Source organism: Suncus etruscus, chromosome 17 (assembly GCF_024139225.1).
Source record: "Suncus etruscus isolate mSunEtr1 chromosome 17, mSunEtr1.pri.cur, whole genome shotgun sequence".
Lineage (NCBI taxonomy): Eukaryota > Metazoa > Chordata > Mammalia > Eulipotyphla > Soricidae > Suncus > Suncus etruscus.
The window spans coordinates 35,523,951-35,533,426 of NC_064864.1; positions in this window are offsets into that span (position 1 = coordinate 35,523,951).

Genomic DNA, 9,476 nt, shown 5'->3' on the forward strand with positions numbered 1-9,476 from the left:
ACACCCTACTGTTGTGCTATCGCTCCAGCCTCTGGGAACAGCAATTTTGTACACTAACCCATAAACATTAACTCTATTCTAACCATGTTACCTAAACTATAATAAACATATTATTAATTCTAGTAAAGTGTTACAAATGAAACCATAACAGTAACAGTACTATACATCACAGTGTTATTTTAAAAATGGATTGTTGTTGAGAGACTGTATTTTTAAATCAGTCATGAGTAACTTTGTCATTGATGATGACTAACTAAAACTAAAAAAAACTTTAAAGTAAACCCCAGGGACAAGAACCATACTACAGTGAGTAGGATGCTTGCCTTGCATGTGACTGACATGGGTTCCAATCCCAGCACCATATGCAGTAATCCCAGTCCCAACAGGAATGATCTCTGAGCACTGTCGGGAGTGGTCTCAAAATAACTACAGAAAAGCAAATCCCAGAGTAACAAAGCAATTCTAAATACCAAAGCCCCAAAGGAAAAGTTCAAAAATAGTTATAGGCCTTCAAAATTATCCAGTCTCAGGGCCGGAGAGGTAGTACAGCTGCTAGGGCATTTGCCTTACATGCAGCTGATCCTAGTTTGAACCCCGGTATTTTATTGGTCCCCTGAGCTCATCCTAAGTGATAATTGAGTTCAGGGCTAGGAACAACCCCTGAGCACCATCAGGTAGAGGGGTGTTCATTACATGACTGAAATCCAACCACAATCATGTTTGTAATCAAGGTGTTTAAATAAAGATATTAAAAAATATTATCCAGTTCCCAAGTAACTACACATTCAAAGTGCCCTTTAAAACACTTTAAAAGAAAAAAATTACAATTCTTACTGAGGAGAAAAACCAATAATTTAAAATTAACATGAAGCTCCCAGAGGTTTTACACTTAGCAGACAGGGACTTTAAGCAGCTATTGTAACTACATTTTGTATGTCTAAAAAATAGAATTAGTGGCTATACTAAAAATAAAAGATACTAATTCAATTTCTTAAGATGAAAACGACAGTGTGTTTATAAAATACTTTGAATGTAAGTAATGGCAGATCATATACTGGAGAAGAGAGTAGAGAATTCGAAGATAGAACAAAAGAAACTATTCAAAATAAGACAAGATTCTAGAGTTATAGCTCAGTGGCAGGAGGTCAAAGACAATTTCTAACATTGGGGTAGTGGGAGGTAAAGTTTGGATAAATCAAAATGCAATCTCATGCATAAAGAGAATTTAAAAAAGCAGAGAGGGTCTGGAACAATAGTACAGTGGGTAGAGGGTATTTGCCTTGCACAAGGCCAAAAGATATTCCATACCCAGTACCCTATATGGTCCTCTAAACCCACCAGGAGTGATCTCTGAGTGCATAATCAGGAGTAAGCCCTGAGTTCTGCCAAACCTACCAGTTTAATGTTTAATCTAACTATGATTAAAATTTATTCAGAAAATAAAATCTGAATAAATTCAAAGAAATAATAGATAAAGTTTTTAAAATTTTACTCAAAGTTAACAAATCCTAAACTAAATACACATGGGGGCAAGCATACACCGAGTAAACACTTTATAACTGAGAAGATCCTCAAAGAATGTAACTTAACTCAACATTATTTCATTATAATGCTGATAAGAAAAAAATTACTGAGATTTAACAACCTAATTTCATTATGCATTATCTTGCTTAAAATTGTAGTTTCAACAATCCACCAATGCCGTTGAGTTCTTGGGATTCATCATAATTAAGTTCTTCAAGATTAGTGTAAAAGAATATCAGAGAATAAGAAAACAACATAAAAACTATTAATCAAAAAAAAACTATTAATCAGAAACAATGTGAGTGAGAAGAGTAGATATCTTTAAGTTATTGGGAAAGACCGTTGTACATTAGAATTCTTTACCCAGAGAAGAAATATCTCAAAATCAAAGGTGAAATATAACCTTTTTCCAGAAATTAAAATCTGAAAGAATTTATCACTAGCATTCAAAATACACTACATAAAATTATACATATTAAATGAACGTATAAAAGAACTTAGAAAGGATAACAGTTGGATAAATATGTATTTTTTAATTCTTATAATTTAAAGACTAAGAAAAATAATTGTTTAGGTATGGAGTTTTCTTAAAAGAATAAAAAACAGAAATTCCATTTGATTCATAAATACTACTTCCTAAGCGTTTACCTGAGAATATAAAAACATTAATTCAAACAATATTTACACCTCTATGTTCCTGGCACTAATGTTTACAATAGACAAAAAAACGTAATACATCTAAATGTTCATTGACAGTCGTTTGGGTATAGAAGCTGTAGTGTTACACTTAATTGAACGCTACACTGTGATTTAGAAAGGTGAAAATGTGAAGCGAGCCCAAACAAGAACCTGATCCCAAATAAAAAAAGAACTATTGACCTGCAGCAGTAGTCCATGGTATGAGGCTTCCCACAAATAATGGAATAATGGAAGAGTGCAGTTAGGACAGAGAAGAGACCACTATGACAATGATAGTCAGAAATGATCACTCTGAACAAGAATTAGTGCTGAAAGGAGATATAGGCATGATACTCCTTCAGTAACAATAATGCAAACGACAGTGTTTGGGTATAGAGAAAGAAGAGATAGAAAAGAGAGAAAAAGGAGAGGGGAGAATATTTATTCTATTAATTTTATTATTTCATTTTATTATTTTTCAATAATGAATGTTGCATTTATATTGAATGTTCTTTATTCAGGTTTTTCTACATCTATAGAGATTTGTATTATATTTTAAACTTTTTAATGCAGATACTTAAGCATTATATCTTAAATACAATATTTTCTAACATAGAGCCAAAATTCCCTTTTTAGAATATAAACTCACTTTTATAGTTTTTATAGGTCTATTAAGATTTTACCTTAAAATTTTCTTTATTATCTTCTCCCCATTCTAAATGGTATATTTCTAGGATTTATCTATTTCATTAAACACTTCAACTGTACTAGCATTGAATTATGTTTACTATTAACTTTTTTAATGTAAATACCTTAAAATATAGTTTTTGTTGGAAATGATCACTTAGAACAAGAATTGGGTATTTAGAGGAGGTAAAGTGATATGTATGTTACCACTTCAGTAACAATATAGCAAACCACAGTGCTAAAAGAATGAGAGAAAAAAGAAAATATCTGCCATGTAAGTTGGAAGAGGGAAAAATAGGGAGAAGGGTAGATGGGTAACTGGGGATCATAGGTGATGGCGGCACATGTAGTGGTAAAGGGATGGATGGGTGTTTTACATTGTATGACTGAAACTCAATCATGAACAACTTTGTAACTGTAAAATCAAAACAACTGTATTATGAACAACCTTGTAACCACAATGTTAAAACAAAATCATTTAAAATATGTTAATGTATGCTTTTAAAAATAAGTCAATGGTAAAAATGATCCTTTGGGACAAAATTGATGGGTGATCTGAAGAGGATTGAAATAATAAAGATCTGCTTCTTGCCTTCTTTCTTATCTATTGATTCAAGTAGCACACTATTTAAATTATTGTAACTTCATACTCTAGTTTAATATACACCTATTATTTGACTTTTTCAGAAAGCCTCTTGTTATTTTACATAACTACTACATGAACTTTAGAATTTGGTTTTAAGTGATTCTACATGTAATACTATTTTATTAGGCAGTGTCTCAAAATTATATATTGATCTACATATTCCAATAAATTGGGAAATTAATATCTTATTTAAAAAGACTTCAAGTTAGTAGTAAAATATTATTCAGCAAAAAATTAAATTAAAGTCCACTAACAAAAATTAAAGTCCATGGACCAGACCACATAGAAAAATTCCCAGATAGGTTAAAGATTTAAATGAGAGAGTGAACCTATAAAAGTTCTAGAAAAAAATGAATACTCTTTATTTGGGAAGACAAAGCCATAAAAATAGGTTTATAAAGTTGGCTCTTTTAAATCACACATGAACATACATACACATTTATAAACTTAAAAATCAACATTATAAAGCAAAAATATAAAGTGAAGTGTGCAAGGGTGGGTTGATGGGTGGGTAGAATATCAGATTTCAGCAAAGCCTTAATATAATAATAGCCAACACAAAACAAATGAGCCAAAACCAGAAAACAGGCCAGTATATTTTAGATATAAATTGATGTATCATGTACCACTAAATATATTTCATTTATCTAACCTCACATACCAAGTATACAACTTAAATTTTACATTCCCTCTCTTTCCTAATAACCATGTCTGTTTCAATTGCTATGCTATGACAAAATAAGCCACAGTGTGGGTGGCTTATAAACAGGAAAAATTAATTGCTCACAATTCAATTCTGGAGGTTGAAAAGTCCAACATCCACCTTCACTGAGGACTTTCCTCTTGGTCCATAGTGGGAGTCTTATTGTGCCATCACATGGGCAAGAGAGTTGAACAAGCTCTCTACATTTCTTTCAAAGACTTTGTTCCATGTGTGAGGGTTCTATTCTGAGCACTTGTCAAAGACCTACCTCCTATACCATGATTGTATGCATTGGAATTTCAACGTATAAGTTTGGGGGAGTACCAACATTCACCACAACATTCACCCTTTAAGGACAAGGATACAGTTGACCATAAAGTTTGAACCTAAGGCTAAGGTATAACTCTGTGTGGATTCTTAATATTACTCCATTCTCTCCAAATCAATGTTTGTGGAATATATTGCAAAAGTTTCCCATATTCCCAGTTATTCTTATGACTGGTCAGCTTCTAGACAAACTACAGTCATTTCCATGAGGAATAGCCTTCATGAACCCAGGGTAGACATGAATTTGCTTCCACCTTGTAATTTATATTTTCTATTGTATTTTATATATATTTATGTAATATATTTGTGTATAATATATAAAATTTATTTGTGATTTATATTTGTAATTTCCTAAAGCATAGAATCAAGGAAGAAGGAAAGAATGTTATTGTTGTTGGATGTACATCCACTGAGAACAGTCTGTGGATCCCTTTTATTTTTAGCAAAATTTGCATTGCTTGATAAATTGGGAGTCAATATCTTCCTGGTTGCCTGGTGCCAGCTAATTTTAGCCTAAAGTGTAAATATAACCAGCCCTGGTATGCATTGGCATGTAATAGCAACAAGGGTCAATGACATCCTGTAATAAATAAAGACATGCCTACTCAGCCCCAGTATTAACAGGACTTCCTGAGCCTGTCAGCCCCCTCCTTCCAACCAAACATACGTTCCACTTGGAAAATATAGTGGCAATACCTCTCCCACAAGTGCCTTTTGTACTTTTGTAACAGAAAACTGACCCAGAAAAGGCACTATTGAAAAAGCAGTTTCCGAGGCTGGATAATATAGAAGTTAATGTACATCTCTTGTAGCTGCCAACCCTGGTCTAATTGCTGGCACTATATTTGGTCCATCAACCCCACCATGAGTGATCCTTGAGTACAGAATCAGGAGTAAGTTCTGAGTACTTCTGAGGTTTGGTCCAATGCTGCAGGCAGTCCTCAGCAATTCAGGCAACTTCATTAATGAGTTAATACTAATATATATACTAATATATTATTATATATTATATATATAATATATATAATATAATATATAATATATATGCAGGGGACGGAGCGATAGCACATCGATAGGGCATTTGCCTCGCACCCAGCTGACCCAGGAGGAACCTTGGTTCGATCGTCCCATATGGTCCACTGAGCCAAGAGTGATTTCGGAGTGCATAGCCAGGAGTAACCCCTGAGTGTCACTGGGTGTGGCCCAAACACCCCCCAAAAAAAGAGAAAGGAAGAAGAAAGAAAGAAAGAAAGAAAGAAAGAAGGAAGGAAGGAAAAGGAAGAAGGAAGGAAGGAAGGAAGGAAGGAAAAGGAAGGAAGGAAGGAAGGAAGGAAGGAAGAAAGAAAGAAAGAAAGAAAGAAAGAAAGAAAGAAAGAAAGAAAGAAAGAAAGAAAGAAAGAAAGAAAGAAAGAAAAAAGAAAGAAAGGACAGAAGGAAGAAAGAAGAAAGAGAAAAAGAAATAAGTAAGAAAGAAAGAAAAGAAAAGAAAGAAAGAAAGAAAGAAAGAAAAAAGAAAGAAAGAAAGAAAGAAAGAAAGAAAGAAAGAAAGAAAGAAAGAAAGAAAGAAAAGAAGAAGAAAGAAAGAAAGAAAGAAAGAAAGAAAGAAAGAAAGAAAGAAAGAAAGAAAGAAAGAAAGAAAGAAAGAAGAAAGAAAAAAGAAATAAAGAAAGAAATAAAGAGAGAGAGAAAGATTAAATAAAGAAAGAAAGAAAGAGAAAGAAGTAATAAAGAAAGAAAGAAAGAAAGAAAGAAAGAGAGAGAGAAAGAGGAAAGAAAGAAAGAAAGAAAGAGAAAGAAAGAAAGAAAGAAAGAAAGAAAGAAAGAAAGAAAGAAAGAAAGAAAGAAAGAAAGAAAGAAAGAAAGAAAGAAAGAAAGAAAGAAAGAAAGAGAAAGAAGAAAGAAAGAAAGAGGAAAGAAAGAAAGAAAAAAGAAAGAAAGAAAGAAAGAAAGAAAAAGAAAGAAAGAAAGAAAGAAAGAAAAAGAAAGAAAGAAAAAAAGAAATAAAGAAATAAAGAAAGAGTGAAAAAAAGAAAGAAATAATGAAAGAAATAGAAAAGAAAGAAAGAAGAAAGAAAGAAAGAATGAAAGAGAGAGGGAGAGAAAAAAAGAAAGAAAGAAGAAAGAAAGAGAGAAAAAAAGAAAGAAAGAATGAAAGAAAGAGAAAAGAAAGAAAGAAGAAAGAAAGAAAAAAAAAGAAAGAAAAAAGAAAGAAAGAAAGAAAGAAAGAAAAAGAAAGAAAGAAAGAAAGAAAAAAGAAAGACTTGAAATAATTTTTTTAAATTCCTGGAAGAAAAGTTCTTTATAAGTCTTACAAAGAACTGTTTTGTTTTGTTTTGTTTTGTTTTGTTCTTATGGACTGAAGTCACAGTTCCCTCTCTACTAACGAGAGAAGAAGCTTAAGCTTAGGGAAAAAAAACTTTAACCCAGATTTTCTCTCCTGCCAATGGAATCCCTACATAGTGACATTAATATTGACGTTGCTTCATATATTTTAACTCATATGAAGGTCCTGGCTTCTACCTAGGACCTGTGGGTGCCTAAGAGGTAAAAAACACCCTGTCATTTCTTCATGAGCCTGAGAAATTGTTCTGTCAATAGGCACACCAATATAATGTCCAAATTAATTTGCTCCAGAAACAAAATCAAGAGTAGCATATATTTTTTTTCAATTACTTGCTTCCTTTAGGCTAATGAAATTGACTTAATAGTTAAAAAGTGGCTTTAAAATATGTGAAATATGCTCTTTAAAAAACTTAAAACAGAGGCCAAGAAACAAAGAAAACATTTCCCACTCTTTCCCCCTTTATCAAGCTTCTGGGTGGTTTTGCTTTATTCTTTTTCCTAACTTAATTATAAAAATAGGATTATGGTTCTATCATTAGCCGAAAGGGACTAAATATTCTGCTATTCTATTCTAAAGATCTTTGAAAGGCATAGATACTGAGATAGTCAAAAATAGCACTTTTGTAGATGATGTTTACCTGATACTACTTGTATAAACTGGCAAATAATCCCTCAAATTCTTCTCATTTATTTACATATATCATGCTATTTTTTTTCAACAGCCAGCTAATCTTGCTAGCTATGTTTTGTTTAGTCTAATATTAGTTTGCGTTTCCTGAGCCAGCCAAAGAATCAGAGAAGATAGTGGCTTTGAGAGTGTGTTGGCTCAGTCTTAAGACTGGCAAAAGAACAACTGCAAAGCAAATGCTCTAAATATGGACTACTGCTATGTTATTTTTCTTTTCTAAAGAGGCATTTATTTTAGGTAAATTATTTCTATCAAAAATATACATTCCCAGGAAGTTTCCTCATTAGTACTTTCTTTGCAAAGATTTGAGTCCAATGCTATGATTACAATGTGTGTTCCTTGGCAAGCTCTCTCCCTCCTAGTGACCCTTAGGGGAGCTATGGTTAAACTGTTCCTGCATATACAGGCTATGACAAGCAGCAAGATCTTGTCTTCTCTACCTTGAATCCTAGTATTAAAAGATTTGTTCTAATGGATCCAGGGAAAAGAGCACAGGTCCAGGAATTGCACAGACTGATTTGAAAATCCGATTCTGTAACTGGCAAGCTGTGTGGCCTAGGGCAAATTATTTTATTTCTCAGAACCTCAAATAAGGAACAATAGACCCTGGTTTTCAGGCTTGTTTTAGCTCAATAGATGTAAGGGTTTGGTATACATATTTGTTTAAGTCTTGCAACAGCTCTGTAAGGTAGATATTATAGGTATAATTTATAGAAAAGAAAACCAAAGTTATGCTTTGCTACTTGCTGTAAGGCTTTTATAGTGACACTGGTGAATGCTGTATGTGCCCTAGCAAATGCTGTCATGGATAAGATAATGGCTTGTACAAAAAGCCTGTACCATTTTTCCAGACACTGCACCAGGACTTACCACTAGTGGGAGACAAAGAGAGAAAATGAATGGATACTTCCAGTATCTATCCTCCTTGCCATCTACCCCTCTTCTTTTACTCTACTCTGTTGCTAACAGTTTTCTGAACTGTGGCTTATTGGGCTGGGTAGAGTAGTTATTCTTTTTAAAATAGCAAGATAAGATTGTCGTCTCATTTCGTCTACTAACAGACTTTGGTGATCATATAGTCACAAGCAAATTGAGTTCTCTCTCTCTCTCTCTCTCTCTCTCTCTCTCTCACACACACACACACACACACACACACACACACACACACACACCATTCAATGCACATTTCCGCACTCACTTTTTTGTCATGGCCACAGGGTTTCCTTTGTGGTGATAGAAATTTAGTTGATTGAGAGAGTCCAGACTACAATTTTTGGAGTAGAATATTTGGAATATTTTGAAATATTCCAATTTTCAAAAATTTAACATTTTTGGAATAGAATTGTCATAGGGAATTCAAAGGTTAGCCTCCTCATAATAAGCAGGTTTAGTAACAATGCAAGGAACACAGGAAGCAGTTCAGGCCAAGCAAATCCACTAGCATTGCCTAAAAGCGTTTGAGATCTTGAACCTTGCTCACTGGACTTTGTGTTTCTAAAGTCTGGTTATTCATATTTATTTAATTCTGTGAGTTTTTCAGTCACCTTCCCTCCTTCCTCCAAGTCAGTGCAGAGAAAGTAAATTTGAGTTAAGTCTCTGACATTTTTGCAGTCAGAAAAGTTCTAGTTTAGCATGTTCATATCTTACATCAGAAAGTTGAAGACAAAAAATCATAACTATAAATGCACTTTTCATGTTTATGAGAATGACTTTATGCTCAAATATTCAAAACACCTTTCTTAAGTTCCAGCTATATGACAAATACTATGTGAAGAGTTGAAGTCTATTCCATTAATTTTTGTCTTAATAGAGCTTAAAGTCTATAAAAGGAAGGCAGAGGCTGAGTAGGAGTGAAAAAGAAAAGCAATTGTCACTAGTGT